The 21581-nt window shown below is 40.8% G+C and overlaps 1 pseudogene; it reads right to left on the bottom strand.

Moving 5' to 3' along the window:
• Positions 1-3598: 3598 nt before the first annotated feature.
• Positions 3599-21581, bottom strand: part of LOC127667097 (BMP/retinoic acid-inducible neural-specific protein 1-like) — a 36236-nt pseudogene continuing 18253 nt past the window's right edge.

The following is a 21581-nucleotide window of genomic DNA, read 5'->3' as shown; positions in this document are numbered from 1 at the left end:
CAATTGCCTACCCATGATAAAGTAGGTGTTAAGGACCCAAGACTTTGGGGGTTCATACCTGTAATCCTGACATTAAAGATGAGAGTTTGATTCTAGCATGGGGTAAAGGAAATCTCCAGACCCAGACTAGCTTGAGAGAGAGAGAGACAGACAGACAGAGAGAGAGAGAGAGAGAGAGAGAGAGAGAGAGAGAGAGAGAGAGAGAGAGAGAGACAGAGACAGAGAGAGACTGTTTCATCAAGCAAGGACAGGCTGGAGTAAAAGAAATCAGGGTAAAGCAAAAAAAGAAAGTAGGGCTGATCTTCCTTTCTTTTTAATTTTATAAATTTATTGAGACATAATACATATGCCTTACAACTTAGTCTTTAAAACATGTGTGTCGGTTCATTAGTTTTCGTACACGCCATAAATGCGAGCGAAGGCTTCCACCGTTTATTTCTATGTGTAACCAAGGCTGAAGGAGACATGCGTGGTTTGCTGGTTATTATTCTCCATCATGCTTTAACCGTGAGCAAACTCCCATCATCCTTGTGTTTCTTCTTTGCATTTGCATATATTTAGGTGTTTCATAAAATTGGAATCGCCTATGATATGTTCTTTTTGTCTTTGACTTCTTCCAAGTACCAATTATTCAACTTCAATTTTCTTTGCAAGAGGCATGAAGAATGGATTTATTTTTAAAGTTGACTAGCATTTCCCTGTACAGATGGAATGTGCTTTGCTGAGACATGATTTGGGTTATTTTTATCTTTTGACTATTGTGATGAATACTGCTGTAGACATCCATGCATTGTTTTTACCATATTGATTTGCTAGGAATGGATAATAACATATCATTTGGTGGCTTGAACATGAGAAATGTATTTTCCTACCGTTGTGCAGTCTGAATGACTAAGGTCAGGCTGCTGGAAGATTCTGCTACTATGAGGATTGTGTGGGAGTGAAGGGAGAAGACAGCCTACTGCTAGCCAAAGACAGAATCCTCAGAGCCTACATAATAGAGAATAAATATTAGAAACTCCAATGTATACGGGGTTTCACATAAATTATACAGGTTATTATATATAAGACATCCAAGATTTTCTCAAAACAATGTTTCTGAGTAAATAAACATGGGCTGGGACATTTAAGAGTTTATCACTGGACACAATTCAACCTAAGTTAAAGCCTGCTTGTGTGATTGATTTGTACAGACAATGAGGCACTCACCATCGTCCTTTCAGTCTGGCTTTTGCTTATTGAAAACCATTACAACCAGCATGGAAGTAGTGCCCTAGCCAAAATGTATATAGACATTGTGTACCAAGGCAGTCCTCTGTCTTACAGAATGGAATCAAATAGAGAGAGCATTGTTTATATGAAGATAGAAGACTACTAAGTATACAAGTTTGCATTCCAGCAAAGAATTTCTTAATTTACTTTTAAAGCTAATTTATAGTTTTAAGGAAAGAAGTGGTTCATTTAATTACAATAAAGAATAATCTCTTTTAACAAACTAGTATTATAATGAGACAGAGATATTATATGAAAAGCTGTAAGTGGAAATCTTCCCTTTTGTTAGGTGTCTGAGATAGGAGCTTAAGTTTTGTCTCAAGACAATAATTTACATATTGGAAACACTAATCAAGGTAAAGTTAATGAGCAATAAGCTAATGATGTTATTCTAAACACGGATTTTATTCTATTGCCTGTTTCTAGCTCTGTTCTATTGTCTGTATTCTTTCCCTATGAATCAAATCTAAGCTTTTCCTATTGGTATATCTGGCAAAGTCAGTGAGATCTAGAAATCACATCCTAGCTCTATCCTTGCCAAGCACTGGTGGAAATTCTTCATCCTTCCTTCCCTCCCCTCCTCTGCTCTCCTATTTTATCCAAGTCCATCTTTTTGTGGTATAGTCACCATCAGCTAACACAACTCTGCCTGTGTATAGCACTCTGTCCAGGTCATTCTCATGAATAATAATGCAAGATTATTGTCTGAAGATCTCAAATAGCCCTTCCTGGGATTCCAACAGAACGAGCTAAGTTGTTTCAAGCCCAGCAGATTCCTTTCCTCCATATTTTCCAAGAAATCATCTGGAACATTCATTAGAATTTGCTAAGGCTGGTGAGTCAGTCTCATGATTTTTTCAAAAATAGGTTTTATTTCCAAACAATGTGTTCTGACTATGGTTCATCCTTTCAAACAGCTTCCAAATCCTTTTGCTCCCCCCACCAAATTCTGAACTCTTTCTTGGTCCCTTTCATGAGAAAACAAACAGGCATCTATAGAGGAAAAGAAAAACATCCAAACTATCCTGTATAGGACAGGAAAACAAAGGAGCAAGAAAAACAAAAACTAAAGAAAAAGTACAATACATATAGATTACATACATACATACACACACAAACACTGGCAAATATACACACACGATGCAAACATACACACACATTGACACACACATACACATTGACACATACATGACACACAAATAGATTCACACACACACACACACACACACACACACACACACACACAAAGATACATTGACACACATAGAAACACCATACAGACACAAAAGCAGAGATTGTAATATGTAAGCAAAAGCCTTGTAAGGTCAGAAAATTGCTGATACAAAGCATTATGAGCTGAAATGAAAATGAAAATGAAAACAAAAACTCTTCAAAAATACCATTACATTTGCTTTGTGTTGGCCAACCTAGTTTCACAATGTTGAGATGGGTCATTCTTTCCTTTCTCCCTCCTTCCCTTTTCCCTGTTCTGAGGTCCTTTTCTGTGAAAGGAGACATTGAATGCGTGAAAAGGAAATACTGACCATTTATGCATAAGACACTATGTCTAAGGAGGTATATTTTAATAGGATTTTCTGAAGAGTCTGGGTTGAAAGGTTCTGTAAGTTACCACACATTTTGACTACTTAACATAGAGAAATCAATACCCAATCCCAGTGTCAGAATATGAAGGGTAGTCTGTTGGTAGGAAAAAGACATCAATTGTTTTTATCCAGTACTGGACTGTGTGTGATGTATCAGCAACCTGCTAAGAAGATGGAGCCACTGGTGCCCTCTTAGCATGACTGCTATGGAGAAGTTAAGCACTTTCTGTTTGGGTCTAAGGCCTGTTTACATCAGTGAAATTCATTCCCTGTACTTTAATACTAGTCAAAAGCACTGACTGGAGAAGTCATAGGCCCTAAGGCAGATGGCCATGACAAATTGCCTTCTGATATTTATTTTTATATATATAGACATGGGCTGTTCTCAACTTTGGTTAGAGAAGCTCCTTTGAGGAGTAGCCAACAGATAACAGAGGGAATCATAGATGTTCAAAGTGCTGAAAATAAGAGAAAAAGTATTTATCCCTAATGGGACATCCATACCACATCTTTCTATACACAACCATTACTGCCACCACCACCACCACCACCACCACGACCACTACTACAAGGCACTGGAAGTACATCAAAAGAAGAGACAGAATGAATGATGGGAGTAAATGATGTGAAGTGATGTCTTCTGAACAGTTGCCATCAACTCAAAGTTTCACAAAATTCCGAGACTCTTCTCCATGACAGAATATACAACTTCAGGCAGTGCTTCAGCACAAGTCCAGCTAAGGTCTTCCTGGGGCCACAAGAAGAGTCAGGTGCTTAATTCAATTTGATCCCGAATGTCCAACATGAGAAGCATCACAGATGAGGAAGAATAGAACTGACCACTGTGCGTATATAGGATTGATTCACCTGTTGCACTGAACTTTGTATGAGGTCAGCATTGAACCTCAGGCTGTATCTAGACACCTGCACGTAGGAGATCTTGATGTAGAATTGTCTTTTGAGGGACCTGGCAGTCCCACTGGGCCCTGATCAATCACCTTGAGTAGGGTAGGTAGCCGAGTCCGACTATGTAGGTAGATATGGACAGTTCCATAAAAAGCTTTCCACTTATTGTCCAGCAAGAGAGTCTAATTGAAGCACTGACTGTTCTGCAGATGAATCTTTTCACAATGTGGGTACACAAATTCCCCAAAGGGCAGGTTCCAGTTTTCTGAATGGTTCCACTGAAAGGCCTGACAAAGAACATAGGGTCCAGGCTGTTACACATCTGGCAGATTCTCATGGACATGCGGATCACTGTGTGGATAAAGTCCATGCAGTTCTTGTTGCTCTTGGGGATGAGGGACATGCACTTGTACCACCGAGGGTCAAAAAAACATATCCAGGCCAATCTCACTGCTGATGAAGGTGGTGTGGACATAAGGGCATGAATCCATCTTCTGCAACAGGTGCCTCGGCTCCAAGTCCTGGAAGTCCAGGTCAGTCTCAAAGCTGATGAACTGCTCACTCTGCTCATTCACATCCTTTGTTTCACAGTGGCATATATACAACCCTTATTGCAGGAACCACAGAATGAGGCTTCTCACAGCACAGCTGTTGTTCCCACCTGTACTAGCTGGTTTTGTGTGCCAACTTGACATAAGTTGGAGTTATCACAGAGAAAGGAGCCTCCCTTGAGGAAATGCCTTCATGAGATGCAACTGTAAGATCCACCAGGATCACTGGTAGGAGGGCCCATTGTGAGTGGTGCCATCCCTGGGCTGGTAGTCTTGGGTTCTACAAGAAAGCAAGCTGAGCAAACCAGGAGAAGAAATCGAGTAAGCTGAATCCCTCCATGGCTTCTGCATCAGCTCCTGCCTCCAGATTGCTGCCCTTTATGAGTTCCAGTCCTGACTTTCTTTGGTAATGAACAGCAATGTGGAAGTGTAGGTTGAATAAACCCTTTTCTCCCCAGCTTGCTTCTTGATCATGATGTTTTGTGCAGGGCTAGAAATCTTGACTAAGACACCACCTATGATGCACGGGGTAGGGCATTGTCGCAGTGTGGTGCTACCATGGCACACACAACTCCCCTGGCTCTCCAGGAAGGTTCCCCAGAACCTATGCACATTGCAGTAGAGAAGTGACTGGACCATTCCAAGCCACTGCTGAATTGTCTGTGGAGAAAGAGGAGGAGGAGGAGGAAGAGGAGGAGGAGAGGGAGGGAGGGAGGGAGGAAGGAAGGAAGGAAGGAAGGAAGGAAGGAAGGAAGGAAGGAGGGAAGAGAAGAACATGAAGGAGAAGGAGGAGGAGAAAGAAGAGGAGGAGAAGGAGGAGAAGGAGGAGGAGGAATAGGAGGAGGAGGAGGAGGAGGAGGAGGAGAGGAAGAAGAAGAAGAAGAAGAAGAAGAAGAAGAAGAAGAAGAAGAAGAAGAAGAAGAAGAAGAAGAAGAAGAAGAAGAAGAGAAGAACAAAAAATGTTAGCTATCATCAATAGGATTGTGAGGTACACCATAAACTGACCATGCAAGTTCGAGCCTCCCGAAGAATAAAAAGGGAGAATTAGAATTATGGCTTAATAAAATGCTTGTCATGCACGTATGAGAACCTAAGTTTAATCCCCAGTATTCATGTAAAAAATAGGTATAAGTAGCCATATTTATAATCTCAGATTTTGGTGGGCATAGACAAGAGGATCTCAGACTCTCTAACTAGCCAGCCTAGCCTAATTCGAGAGCCCTAAGCACAAATAAATTTAATATAAGTGACTGTAGAGTGAATATATATTAATAAATACATTGTCATCCTGCAATATGTCTTATGACTGTGGTATCAATCTGTACATTACATGTCTAGCATTCTTTGTAAACATCTATTAAAAGGAGACATTGGACTAATTATTAGGAATTTCATCCATCTCTCTATATTCCATACTCTATCTTCTATTTCATACAATACTCTATATTCTACTCATCCATACTGTATAGTCTATATTATACAATAGGCACTGAGAGTTTATTTTAGGGAATAATGTTTCGAAACACAAATATACTTTCTGAGAGAAAATCATTAAAAGTCTCACATGGGCTAGTTTTGTGGACCATTATGTTTTCTTTCTTTTGTTTTAAATTTGTACTTTTTATGTTAACATCAGAGGATTCCACACATTCCACTGATGAAGTTATAGCATGCCCAACCCTGTCAACAAAAATAAGCTTCATTGCCTCATATTCTAGAATTCACATAGTACTTCCATAGGGATAACCTGGTATGATTCACATAATATGCAATAAAGATACACGCTCCTCAAAAAGAAAAAAAAACTATAATGAAAGAGCAAGTGAGTCCATTGTATCTGAAGAATGCCTTAGAATACTTACTGACTGTATTAGTAATCTATATTTAAATGAGAACAGCGAGGAAAGCTCTGGTTTGCCAGTGGGCTCAGAGGACACAACGCTATGCAAGTGGACTATTTAGAGACAGAACAGTAATGTCCCTAATTCTTAAATTAAGTTTTGTTCTTCCCTTGTTTTCCTTTAATTTTCTGTTCTTTCTATTTAAAACTTCTTGGAATCAGATTAATCTTTAGAATTTTTCCTATGCATCATGCTGGAGAGACTTCAAAGTGATGCCTGAGAGGTGTTGATAGAGAGAGAACAGACTGTTTAATATAGGAAGTTGAGAGAAAGCGCACATTTACTTGACTGGAATATTGAATTTCATCAGCATAAAATCAGCACCAATCTAGGGTGCGCCTTTATTTGGGAGATTGTGTTCTTTGGCTTCTCCTCAAAAATGAAATTAATCCCATCAGTGTTCTGATATTTATACCATTTTGAAGGCATTTCTTAATTCCTTCTTTCCCGTTTTCTTTCTTGTTTGTGAAGTATATAATTTAGGAGTCACTGGACTAATAAAGTTTCAGCATTTTGTATCAGAAGTAAGTATCTGTAGAGTGATTAATGAGTGGATTGAGTGTGATTGAATTCAGGTGTAGAACAAGCAGGTAGCAAGCCGGGTTGTGAAGACAAACATCTGATTTCCAGTATGACGCCAGACAGTGCCAAAGCTGGTTCTACAGCCAAGCATCCGATCGCTAAGCAAATTCCCTCGATCTGCAAGCAGAGAGCTCAAGCAGTATTTTGGCTTTTCTACATCTCAAGTAATTTTAACACCTGTGGGTACTTTACAAGACAAGCCTGGAAACAAGATAAGGATAGAAAAATAGAAATGGCAACACTTCCCTTTTCTGGAAATAGAGATGGTTCTTGGCAATCACTGTCCAGAAATTGTGGCAATTGTGGGCGATGAACATTAAGGCCTGTGAGATAAAAATACCCATGCTTTAAGAAATTCCAATTTGATTGGCCCTAGATTGTAGGTCCTGGGAAAATGAAAAAGAAAAACTGAATTCCTCTAAAATGTGTGGAAGTGTCAAAATTTAGGTTATCCTCCAAAAGTTAACGTGTGTTGGGGGGAGTGGATGGAGAGAGAGAGAGAGAGAGAGAGAGAGAGAGAGAGAGAGAGAGAGAGAAGTACCACTCTTCTAACTGACACTACTTATTTGTAGTTTGCTTGTGGCATCTTCAGTATCACAGAGTTTGGAGAGCTGGATGCTTCATTTGTGTAGTTGAGTATTTTCTGTCCTTGACCTAACTCAGTGTGTCTGGTGCCTTAGAAGTCAGGTGTCATCATGAGGATGCTGGATGAGGAATGTGCACTGAATAGAACCACAGCAACCATCCTCCCACACCCAGCAAGACATGTAAGGTTCCTGCATTTGGGAAGAAGGGAGAAGAAGCATTCCTAAGAAATCACCTTGTCATGGAGTGCTCACGGAGAATCCATTACATGGAATCCATGCCAAAATGCTCTTTAGCTTCACACATTCAGAATGAAGCATTGTCAGTTCTCATGTCTTCACTTGGATTTCTCAGATGGCAGCCTCTGCATTCCACTGAATCTGAGCCTCCATCAGGTATAAGACAGAGCTTCTTTCTATTCAGAGACAAAAAAACATGGCCTCCAAATAAATTGCACAGAAGTGAGTCTGAAACCCAAAGCCTGTCTAAGGCATCTGTACATGGGACAGTCACATCTTTTCAGGACATTGGATGTCTTTCCAGTCTGTGTGGAGAAACTGCCTCTGTTTAGCTTCATAGCTCCAACACCAATGAAAATTCTAATATTTTAATAGAATATTCTCTGACAATTTCAATAATGCATGTAATGGCTTTTGACCATTTTCACCTCTACCTTATCTCATCTCTCTTTCTCTCCATGGAAATCCTTCTTCCCACATGGTTTCATGTTATGTTTTTCATTTTCATTTTAATTTTTTATACTATTCAACACAATATATATTTTATACCAATCATAAAAATAATGGACATGTTATTAAATGAACATGAAAAGATAAAGTCTTTTGTTTTGTTTTGTTTGTTTTGTTTTTAATGAGCTTAAAAATCTTGGCTCTTACTATGGTAGAAACCCAAAATAAGAACAACTTTTAGACATTAGAGTTCATTGTAATAAGACTGCACTTCAATGTCCCTCACATCACCAAAGGATTTTACCTCCCTAGTAGCTAAGTTAAGACTTGACAGTTCTGCTGGGCCAAGAAATGAATTGTAGGAACAATTATTTGGATACAGATTTCACGCTATGGTCAAAGCTATTTGACTTGGGTGATTGTTTTCATTCTCGGCCCACAGGGAAAATGTTACATTCATTTAAGAAATGGTGTGTGCATTAAGATGGTCTATCCATGAAGTCATTCATCAGCCATTTTAATGAACAATGGTTCTGCATGGAGGGTGGCACAGACATTAGGTGAGAGTAAGATTCTGGTTCATTGGCTGTGATGATTTTAAAAAGCATTCATCTCAGAAAAAGAGTAACTTATAATGTCATCTTCTTCAAAATTGATAGAATAATTATAAATATCAAGCAAAACATTCAGTCTTACTTTTTATTGTGCTCTTATAAGCCACCTCCCAAATTAACTGTCAACACTTCTTTTGATCGTATAAATAATTTTGAAATATGTAAGTTGTTCTGAAAACCATAGTATAATGTAAGAAGATCAAATAAACAACCCTACTAATAGAGAGTCTGAGATAGGAGAAGCATGATTTCAAGACCATTATGTGGTGTACAGCAAGACAATGTCATGTACAAAGAAGCAAATAGTGTATATGGATTATACAATATTGGACCTATTTCTCCAATTACCAAATTAGATACAGCACTAGGTGACAGCCAACAAATTTCTAATTCCTCATGTCATTAATTTCAATCAATTAGGATATGTTGGTAATATTAATTTTCATATTAAGAGATATTAAGGAAAAGTGATTGTTACTTCCTTTTATTTTTGCTGTTAGAAGTGGAATTATGTTTGGATGGGTTTGTTGAAAGTTTACTTTCTTGCTTCTCCTAGGGGGTAGTTTCCCTCTGTGTATTGGCATTTTTCATCAACTATCCTTTTCAGGGCTGGATTTATGGAAAGATACTGAGTAAATTTGGTTTTTGTCATGGAATACCTTGTTTTCTCCATCTATGGTATTGAGAGTTTTGCTGGGTATAGTAGCCTGGTCTGGTATTTGTGTTCTCTTTGGGTCTGTATGCCATCTGTATGACACTTAGGTTTGGTCTTTTCATTGAGTCCTGTATTTTCTTGATGTTTTGGGTTAGGAGCTTTTTGCTTTTTGCATTTTCTTTGACTGTTGTGTCAATGTTTTCTAAGGTATCTTCTGCACCTGAAATTCTCTCTTCTGTCTCTTGTATTCTGTTGTTGATGCTTGCATCTGTGACTCCTGATCTCTTTCCTATGATTTCTAGCTCCAGGGTTGTCTCACTTTGTGATTTCTTTATTGTTTCTAGTTCCAGTTTTAGATCCTGGATTTTTTGTTCTTTCCCATCTCCTGTTTGATTGTGTTTTCCTATGATTCTTTAAGGGATTTTTGTGTTTCCTCTTTAAGGGCTTCTAGCTGTTTACTTGTGTTCTCCTGTGTTCCTTTAAGGGAGTTATTTATGCCCTTCTTAAAGTCCTCTATCATCATCATGAGGAGGGATTTTTAGTTCCAAATCTTGCTTTTCCAGTGTGATGGTGTATACTCAGGACTTGCTATGGTGGGAGAATTGGGTTCTGATGATGCCAAGTACCCTTGGTTTCTGTTACTTATGTTCTTACGATTGCCTCCACCATCTGGCTATCTTTAGTGTTACCTGCCCTTGCTATATCTGACTGGATGTCTCCTTCCTGTTACCCTGGTTGTGTCAGAACTCCTCAGAGTCAAGCTGTCTCTGTGATCTCGTGATTCTGGGATCCTGTGATCCTGAAATCCTGGGTGTGTCCAAGCTCCTGGGAGTCAAGTTGCCTCTGGGACCCTGAGATCCTAGTGTGACCAAGCTCCTGTGATCCTGGAATCCTGTGATCCTGGAATCCTGTGATCCTGGAATCCTGTGATCCTGGGCCTGTAAAAGTGCCTGGGAGTGGAGCTTCCTTTGGGTGTTGTGCGACTGGCTGCAGAGTTCACAGTTTGTGCCCAAGGCCTGCTCAGCATGGTTTCACTTTATCTTCATGAATCTACTTTCTCTCCCTCCCTCTCCCCCTTCCCCTCCCCTCTCCCACCTCCCTCTCCCCCTCACTAACTGGAAGCACTGAATATAATGAGGGTTGGTGTTGTGAGCATGGTTAGGAGGTATTTACTTCATCACAGTAACTTATCAATGGTCACACCACAGATGAAAAACGACACTCCTTCTTCTTTAGCTATCTTTAACCTCTATTAGTCTCTCTAAGAGAGTCAGGGCCACAGGAGACCCTCCTGACACACAATGAAAGATTGTCAGGGTTATTCCTATGCAGGGCTTCAGGTAACTGAATGTGCAGGGAGTTCATCTGTGAAATGCCTGTGTCTCACCCTAAAGCCAGGCACTTCTCCCCATGCCTTGGCTCTTATATTTGTTCCGTGCCTCTTCTTTAATGTTCCTGAGACTCTAAGCAGCTGATAGACATTTCATTTGGGGCTGAGCCCTCAGTAATCACATTCCCAATCATTCTGACCATTTATGAGAGTTTTCAGTAACTGCTACACCCTGACAGACATTTATTTTCCTGTTGGTTTCACACTTTCTGAGACTTCATAAATTTGTTTTTATTTCCATTTTAAAATTTTTTATTGTTTTTAATTTTGTGTGCCTGTGTGTGGGCATGGACACATGAGAGAAATTGATCACTGAGGCCATAGACATTAAATTCCCCTAGTGCTGCAATTGCAAACAGTTGCAAGTTGCCAAGTATGGGGACTGGGAACTAAATTTGAGTCCTCAGCAAAAACAAGGTGTTGCTCTTAAACATTGAACCTCTTTCCAGATCTTGTTTTTATTTTTATTATATTTTTTGAGAGCAAAAATGGTATTTTTTTGGTCCAGTCCCTCAAAGACCAATGTCACTGGATTTATTTCTACCTTTCTGTCTAAATTAATTTATAAAAAACAAAAACAAAAACAACAAAAAACGAAAAACCCATAAAATTCTAATGTCACATTTCAGAGGATATGTTTTTAACAAAAAGGACTATTACACAATTACATTGACAATTGAACTACAATAAGCAAGTTCAAACATTCACAGTTAATAATGGTCATGACAAGGCTCTCCTGCATCACGAGCAGTCCTGGAGAATTACCCAGGATGAATCTCCTCTAGATCGCAATGAAGTTCAAATTTAATTAAAGGTCAATTGTAGTTCATGTGGAATGTGAAGTGTAACAAGCATAAACCTAGTATTTCCATTACTTGGACTTACTATGTGTCTAACCAACCTTTTAGGCAGCTTAGGAAATGTTCTGTATTCTATATGTCATAAAATGCTATAGACAGTGTTTGTGCCCCTCCCAGGTTAATAGGTTTAAATGCCTCCCCCATCGTTTTGCTTTTCCAACATCTCAGTTCATCAGGAGATGAGGTTGTATGGAAATAAGGATTTTACATTGGTTTTCAAGTTAAAATTAAGCTGTTGTCCAGAATGAATCACCTTATTGTCACAAGGGACGTTTGGACACAGATATGACACGGACACATAGCAGAAGGTAATGTGAAGAGCCAGTGAGGGACAGTGGGCATCTGCACACCAAGATGAAATGGCCAGAGCAGATTCTGCACTCACACCTCTCAGAAGGACAGACCCACCCTTCAGTTTCTGATGTCAAGACTCTTATGTCTCTGAGACAACTCACTGTTAAGATCGCTTAATTTTTGGTGATTTATTATGGTACCTATGGAAAGAAAATACTATCTTCAACGCATCTTATTCGATGTATACACAGTGCCATGGCTCTGGTATTAGATCAGCCACAGGGATAGCTTCTGCACAGAAACTCTATTGATTGTTCTAGCCAGCTAACTATTGTTTAGATTTACATCTCAGCCTTCAGCGACCCTTCTCCTAACAGAAGAAGTAGCTAAGAATAGCACAATTGTTTACAAACACAAAACTTCCCTTCGAAGACAAAATGAAGCTGTATTTCAAAAATAATCAGACAACTCTTGATTCTGCTATTAATTTAATATATATTCCCATTGAAACCTTTAACAATTACCTTTGTGTCAAGAGCATCAAGTTAAAAGCCTTCACAGATTTGTCATCTATTAGGAATGAGCTAGGCGTGGGAATTATTTTTACTCTCTAAATTCTATCTCCAGTGTTGATGGTGATAAGAGAGGAGCTGTACAGGAAGCAGGGCTCTGACCTATGGATGTTGGTGTGGAACAGTTTACCCTGAGACTGAAGCATTCCATCCCACAAGGAAACTCTTTAGTTAGAAAGTTAAAGAACTCAAAACAGCTTTAGGAAGTTCCTGAAGCTGACCAGAATAAGGAATATATTTTAAACATCTTTATCAGACAAGCCAAGCTGAAAGGAAGACTCTTGAGACCACGCCAGCTGCCTGGAAGAAGCTGTTGGTTTCTGCGCGCGGGGATGCGGTGGAGCCATGGGCCGCAATGAGATACACCAGGCCAAACAGTTCCACATGGGACTTTATTTAAGATAGGGAAGGGAAGTGGTATGGGTAGCAGGAGGGAAGAAAGGGGAGAAAGAGAGAAGAGAAAAAGAGGAGGGGGAAGAAGTGCTGCCCGGTTATATACTAGTGGTGATGTAATTACAGGTAAAGGTAGGCTATGGAATTCTGGGTAAACGGCAGCTGTTGCCTTGGCAACAGACCTATACATTGTCTTAATTGTCACTTGTATGGCATCACAAGCTTTGCAGGCCTCGGGTACCTACATTCCTGCATTTCTTTCATTAAAAAGAAAAGAAAAAGAAAAAAGGGAGGGGGGACTCGATGATGGCTAGGAGTGAGGGTGCCGTGTCTCTTAATCTACTTCCTACTGTCTAGGGGAGTTGTCAGTTTTGGGGTATAGCTGACTTTCATCATTGGGGTCCACCTGGTACATGTTGGAATCAGGTACATCTGGGGACGGGGGCTCTTCCGTGGGCGGTGGCTGGTAATTCTGTAACAGAACCTGATTAATAGTTTGGTTAGAAATTTTTTGCATTTGCCATTGGAGGAATGTAGAAACAAGATTAATTAGGCAGGGAGCAAACAATAACACCAGGAAGATGACTAGAAAAGGCGTTACAAAAGGGAGTATCCATTTCCATATAGGGTTTTCGAAAATGTCAGAGCTGGAGGTCTCACGATCTCTGAAGTTCTTTATGTCTGTCTGAAGCTCCTGGATTTTGTTTCTCACTATCCCAGATTAGTTGACATAGAAACAGCATTCTTGGAGGAATGGGCTAAGACCACCTTCCTTAGCTGTTAAAACATCTAGGCCCTGTCGGTTCTGAAGCACCACAGCTGCCAAAGAATCTATCTGCTTCTGGATAGTAAGCACAGTTTCAGTCATTCCCTGGAGATCACTTTTAAACTGGGAAGTGAATGGATTGTATTGGGCCAGAGAAGTTGTTAGTCCTGCCACACCAGTACCAACACCTATGGCTATTCCTGTAGCGACCAAGAGTGGCACGATCTGAACTGCCCTCTCGTGTAGAGCAGTTATCATATCTACAACTGGGATTGGCAGGGGCTCATTTCCCTGGATCACTCCCAGCTCAGGGAAAAGGAGTACCAACATGCAAACTCCTGACCAGCTGGCAGGTAGGCGATGATATACCTAAGTGCCACAAAGAATTGACGTGTTTTGGATTGCAGGGCATTGTGGCAGAGATGATATATCAAGGCTTATGGTTTTATTACAGTCTAGGGAGCTTAATGTTCCTACAGAACGTGTCCCAGAGGTCTTAAAACAGTTTGCCATGCCAAAGAGAGGGACAGAGGTAAGGTACAGAGCCATGGTGACATCGGAGTCAGGACAGCTAACAAAAGGTGAGGTAAGGTTATTTGGCAGTATCACTGGAGAAGCTGTAAATGACAGTTTTGAGTCAATTCCTGGGGGTACACCTACCAACAATCTTTAAATCAACCAGGCCTGGTGACATTAAGGAGTTGGTATGCTGAGGTCAAGGTTTGAAGCAACAGGCGAAATGACAAGTTAGTACCATTTATGAGGGGTGCTGTCAAAGAATCAAGGACCTCAGAGGAGTGTTTAATTATCTCCCCTACTTTTCCAATATCTAGGGGTTGGGCGATTGAGATATACTTTCTCTGAATATGGATGGTACTTATTGGGGAACTGGGCTGGTTTTTACGATAGAGCTTACCAACAACTCCTGTTTCCCACTTGGAATCCCATGGGTCTTGTATGTAGAAGAAAAGTGTCTTGCGGTGTTGATAGAAGGAATGATTGATCCGTGATCCTAACATATGTATCTGACAAGACCAATATGGGCAGCCTCCATATTCATCTGGCCATTTTTTACAGTAATCTTCTGTCTGGTCAAACAATGTAAAGTATCTTGGTGTGACTCTAACCAAACAAGTGAAAGATCTTTATGACAAGAACTTTAGGTCTCTGAAGAAGGAAATCAAAGAAGACCTCAGAAAATGGAAAAATCTTCCATGCTCATGGATTAGCAGGATTAATATAGTTAAAATGGCCATCTTGCCAAAAGCAATATACAGATTCAATGCAATCCCCATCGAAATCCCAACTCAGTTCTTCACAGAGTTAGAAAAAGCAATTCTCAAATTTATCTGGAATAACAAAAAACCAGAATAGCTAAAACTATTCTCACAAGTAAAAGAACTTCTGGGGGAATCAGTATCCCAGACCTCAAGCAATACTACAGAGCAATAGTGTTAAAATCTGCATGGTATTGGCACAGGGACAGGCAAGTGGACCAATGGAATAGAATTGAAGACCCAGAAATGAATCCACACACCTATGGTCACTTGATATTTGACAAAGGAGCAGAAAACATCCAGTGGAAAAAAAGATAGACTTTTCAACAAATGGTGCTGGTTCAACTGGAGGTCAGCATGCAGGAGAATGTGAATTGATCCATTCTTATCTCCTTGTACTAAGCTCAACTCCAAATGGATCAAGGACCTCCACATAAAACCAGACAACTGAAACTAACAGAAAAGAAACTGGGGAAGACCCTTGAGGACATAGGCACAGGGGAAAAGTTCCTGAACAGAACACCAATAGCTTATGCTCTAGCGTCATTTTCTTTATAGTTTCAATTTAACCCTGGAAAATTGACAACCTTTATTTTAAAGGATTATCTTTGGATCTAGAGAGAGGGCTCAGTGGTTGGAGCACTTGCTGTATAAGTACTATTAAGAATGGATGTTCACATGCCTGCACACATATGATAAACTGGGCATGATGCCTAGCCATGCATGCAACTTCAGCCCTGAAGTGGGTGGAGGAAAGGAGATTGCCGAGGCTTCTAGGCTTCCAGATTGCCTGAACTCAAAGTTCAGGTATAGACCCTGATTCAAAGGAATAGGGAGAGAGTGGTAAAGACACCAAACCTCCTTTCGAACCTCTGTGTGAGCACAATCCCTTGGTCCTCCACCCTCACACGCACACACACAGACACATATGCATCACTTTCATACAGAAAACACACATACATATACATACAACATGACACATAAACACAATACACACCAGATAAACATATATACACACATACAGTAACACATATACACTCTCACACAGCATATATACATATACATATATATATATATATACACACACATATTACTCACACAAAAACAAAATTATTTGTTACACCCATAAAAGCACATGTATATGCATATATCACACACATATCATACAAGCATACCACAATCATATACAAATATGCATATATGCCATATTCACACACACATTGCAAATGCAATGCAATGTATCACTTTTTAATTAAAGTGGAACTCTTCAGGCAAGGGCCAAATGAAGGAGCTAAAAATAGCCTTCAGGAGGAAATTCATCTAAGTAACAGAGAATCTAGGATTTCTGGAGCTGATAAGAATGAAAATAGAACCAACAGATACAAATATTTATGAGACATATGACTTTTGAAGAAAAGTAAGCATGAAGGTCACATACAGCAGGTATAGGTGTAGTTCCAGTAAAGATGCCAATGCTTCAGGTCCTCACTGGCAGCTCATGCATCCTCGTGACAATCTGTCAATGTGGCAGATTCAGAGCACTGGTCTCACTTAGAGGTTTCAGAGAAGTTGGAGTTCTGGGATGACCAGTTTGGTAATAAACACATTTCGGAATCTATGTAATTTTGAGGGATTTCCTTGTTTCTTCTCTGAGAACAATTAGACAGGTGAACTTAATTTGTAGTACTTAATGACCTGGGCATGTGGATCCTTCCTTATTTTCACTCTATCCTGCTGTTTTTGGTGTTCTAAATATGACCCCGCCTGCACCATCTACAGATGTATGACTAAGTTTCAATTTAGAGGAGACTACACTGAATAGCAAGAAACCATCTTTTGCTTTCAGAAAACAGAGGAATCTCGCTCCCAGCATGGCTGGCATAAGCTTGAGAGTCTTTGCAGACAGCATCAGCCTCTGCTACGGCAGTGGCAGCACGCCTTGGGCATTTCAGAGAGCTGTGCAGCACCGGATTGGTGTTTAACCTCTGGAGGCCCATGTGCCTTCTGTAATTTTTAATCAGATTTTTCTTCTCCTAATGCTGGTGAGAGGTAAGGCCAGTATGCATCTCTCAGAAGCCTTTCTGACATGGCAATCTGACTTCCTTCTCCTTGACTGGTCTCGGCTGCCTTTCCTGTGTTCACATCTGCCAGCAAGAGCTTTCCAGCAGGAGGTGAGACAGGTCACCTTTTCCCACCAAGTGGGCCAAACTATATTTTTCTGGTGATCTTTGCACAATGGAAAAAGCAATCAGTCTCCCCCCTCTCCAAAAAAAAAAAAAAATTTCAGAACTCAGTTGAGAGAAAGTCTAGTGTTTGCAGTTCTCTGGTGCCCCACCATCTTACTGCAAAAACTGTTGCAGAACTAAATTTAAAGAAAAACATGCTAAAGTATACATCCCTTCCCATACTCTTTAATTGGGAGACTGAAGACCGGAAAGTAATGAAAGGAAAAAGAAAAGTCAGATTAGCAAGATTAGCTGTGGGATAAATATAACACCATCTCCTTAGGGACCCTGCCAGAGCCTTATACATACAGAGGCAGATGCTAGCAGCCGACCATTAGACTGAGCATAGGTCCCCAATGGAGGAGTTGGAGGGCAGACTGGAGGAGCTGAAGGGATTTGCAGCCCCATAGGAAGAAATACCATGTTGGCCAACCAGATGCTCCAGGGCTCTCAGGAACTAAGCCATCAACCAAGGGGTACACGTGGTTCCAGCCAAGAGTGGCAGAGGAATGCCTTGCCGGACATCAGTGGGAGGACAGGTCCTTGGTCCTTTGAAGGCTTGATAGATGCCCCAGCATGGGGAAATCGAGGGGGGGGGGAGGTGGGAGTGGGTTGAGTGGAGGGGCATATTCTTGGATGCAGGGGATGAGAGGATGTGTTGGGGGTTTTTGGGGAGGGGGAAACCTGGATTAAGGGTATAACATTTGAAATGTAAATGAAGAATATATTTAAAAAAAAAGAATATAACAGCAAGCAGCAGGAAGAAAGAAGGATAAAAAAGAATGGCGACTGCCTGAGACTCTCAAGCTTGGATGGAGTCTTTAACTTCAATACACTTCCAGTGCCACCTTGCTTCAATCAGTAACACCCAAACTTGTTGCCTTTTGATTAAGTACGGTTCTCCCTAGGTCTCCTTTACAAAGGCTGTGTCACGCACAGAGAAGCCACTGCATCCCTAACAACTCTGGTACAGTGAGTGGGCCAGGATCTGAAGAGTCTCTTTGTCTGGCTTAGAATTCCTCCTCTCAGACCTACAACCTCTAGAATGTGCCCTGCTTCCTTTCCTCTTCAGACACTTCCTTTTCCTCATTGATGGTCTACCCGTAATCTTCATCCTGCTTACAGGCAGGCGGATCAATGGAACAGGATTGAAGGTCCAGAAATGAAGCCACACACCTATGGCCACTTGATTCTGGACAAAGGGGTGGAAAACATCCAATGGAAAAAAGATAGCCTTTTCAAGAAATGGTACTGGTTCAACTGGAGATCACCATGCAGGAGAATGGGAATTGATCCATGCTTGTCTCCTTGTACTAAGCTCAAATCCAAATGGATCAAGGACCTCCACATAAAGCCAGACACTCTGAAGCTAATAGAAAAGAAACTGGGGAAGACCCTTGAGGACATCGGTACAGGGGGAAAGTTCCTGAACAGAACACCAATAGCTTATGCTCTAAGATCAAGAATTGACAAATGGGACCTCATAAAATTACAAAGTTTCTGTAAGGCAAAGGACACCATCAAAAGGGCAAATCGCAACCAACAAATTGGGAAAAGATCTTCACCAACCCTACATCAGATAGAGGGCTAATATCCAATATATATAAAGAACTCAAGAAGTTAGACTCCAGAAAACCAAATAACCCTATTAAAAAAAAATGGAGTACAGAGTTAAACAAAGAATTTTCACCTGAAGAACTTTGGATGGCGGAGAAGCATCTTAAAAAATGCTCAACTTCATTAGTCATTAGGGAAATGCAGATCAAAACAACCCTGAGATTTCACCTTACTCCAGTCAGAATGGCTAAGATTAAAAATTCAGGAGACAGCAGATGTTGGCGAGGATGTGGAGAAAGAGGAACACTCCTCCACTGCTGGGGTGTTTGCAAATTGGTACAGCCACTCTGGAAATCAGTCTGGCAGTTCCTCCAAAAACTGTGCACCTCTCTTCCAGAAGATCCTGCTATACCATTCCTGGGCATATACCCAGAAGATTCCCCAGCATGTAATAAGGATACATGTTCTACTATGTTCATAGCAGCCCTATTTATAATTGCCAGAAGCTGGAAAGAACCCAGATATCCCTCAACAAAAGAGTGGATGCAAAAAAAAATGTTGTATATCTACACAACATTTTTGTGTAGATATACAACATTTGGAGTACTTACTATTCAGCCATTAGAAACAACGAATTCATGAAATTCTTAGGCAAATGGATGGAGCTGGAGAACATCATACTAAGTGAGGTAACCCAGACTCAAAAGGTGAATCATGGTATGCACTCACTAATAAGTGGGTATTAACCTAGAAAACTGGAATACCCAAAACATAATCCACACATCAAATGAGGTACAAGAAGAAAGGAGGAGTGGCCCCTTGTTCTGGAAAGACTCAGTGAAGCAGTATAGGGCAAAACCAGAACAGGGAAGTGGGAAGGGTTGGGTGGGAAAAAAGGGGGAGGGAAGGGGGCTGATGGGACATTTGGGGAGTGGGGGTCTAGAAAAGGGGAAATAATTTGCAATGTAAATAAAAAATTTATCGAATAAAAAAAATAATGGTCCACATGCTCCCTGAAACCATCCTGGTGTTTGGTTTCCACAAAGATGCCACCTCCAGAGTGGAACAGCTTTCCCACCTCATCCACCCTCTCTAGTTACAGTGGAGAGGGACTCTCAGCTTTCATAACAATTCTTTTTCACTGAGCATGATATGAAAAAGTATCTAGAAGCTCCAATGGCTCTTTGAATTCATGGACTCAAGTGTGCTCTTTCCATTCCTCTTAGAAGGTTAGACTGTACCACATTTTCTGTATCCATTCCTCTGTTGAGGGATGTCTGGGTTCTTTCCAGCTTCTGGCTTGTACAGAGCCATATTGGGGCAGTCATGCACATGGTCAGAGTTTGACTTTGGTCAAGGTTAACTTCTCCCAGATAGCCAGGATCCTGCTCCACCTAGGGTGGAGTGCTTGAAGTAAAGGTTAAGTTCATTGTTCCTCCAGGTCTAGGAATTCCTGAATTAAGCAGGTGTCCCACCCAGCTGCTGGAGCAGTCAAGATGAGGACCTCCAAGAGAAGCTAGACAACTTCCACCGGAACTCAGCCTGGAGTCTGGGGGCAAGGGTTTGCCCAAACTGTTAAAAGGTCTGGCGCCATTAAAGTTTCTGGCTTTGATCAGTGAATATATTCTTAGCCATACTTCTTTTCGCCCCTTCCCTTCCCTATTTATCCCTCAGCTTCTGTTCCAGAAACCCACTTCGTAATAGCTGCAGGCAGCTATGGAACCCAACATGGCTATTATAAATATGGCTGCTATGAACACAGTGGAGATGTTTTCTTATTACATTTTGGAGAATCTTCTGGGTATATTCCCAGGAATGATATAGCAGTGTCCTCTGGTAGAATTATGACCAATTTACATTTACACAATGGAATACTCCTCAGCTATTAAAAATAATGAATTCATGAAACTCTTAAGCAAATGGATGGAACTAAAAAATATCCTAGGTGAGGTAGCTCAATCACAAAAGAACACACATGGTATGCAATCACTGATAAGTGGCTATGAGCCCAGAAGCTCGGAACACCCAAGATACAATTCACAGACCCAATGAAGCTCAAGAAGAAGGAAGAACAAAGTGTGGACACTCTGGTTCTTCTTAGAAGGGCAACAAAATACCCACAGAAGGAGATACAGAGACAAAGTATGGAGCAGAGTCTGAGGGAAAGACTATCCAGAGACTGCTCCCACCCCTAGGGATCCATCCCATATACAGTTACAAAACCCAGACACTATTGTGGATGCCAACAAGTTCTTGCTGACAGGAGCCTGGTATAACTGTCACCTGGGAGGCCCTCCCAGTGCATGACGAATACAGAGGGGGACACCCTCAGCCAACCATTGAACTGAGCACAGGGTCCCCAATGGAGGAGCTAGAGAAAGGGCCCAAGGAACTGAAGGGTTTTGCAGCACCATAGAGGAAAAATAATTTGAAGCACCCAGTACCCCTAGAACTCCCAGGTACTAAACCACCAGCCAAAGAGTATTCATGGAGAGACCCATAACTCCAGATGCATATGCAGGAGAGGATGGCCTTGTTGGACATCAAAAGGAGGAGAGGCCCTTAGTCCTGAGAAGGCTAGATGCCTCAGTGTAGGGGAATGACAGAATTGGGAATCCTATTTATTAAAATCTTAAAATTAAAATATAATTATATCACTTTCACCACACATGCTTTCCTTCAACCTCTCCCAAGCCTTTCCACATATCCCCTCACTCCTTCTCAAATTGATGGCTTAGTTTTGATGATTATTGTTACATTTATGTAAATGTATAAATGTTTTACTATAACCTGAGTCCATTCAGTATCATTTGTGTCAGTCTGACCAACTAGTGGGTTCAGCCCTGGGAATTGCTAATTCTGACTCTTTCAGACATCTTTAGTTACCT

This window comes from Apodemus sylvaticus, chromosome 16 (assembly GCF_947179515.1).
Source record: "Apodemus sylvaticus chromosome 16, mApoSyl1.1, whole genome shotgun sequence".
Classification (NCBI taxonomy): domain Eukaryota; kingdom Metazoa; phylum Chordata; class Mammalia; order Rodentia; family Muridae; genus Apodemus; species Apodemus sylvaticus.
This window is presented reverse-complemented; position numbering and strand designations above follow the sequence as displayed.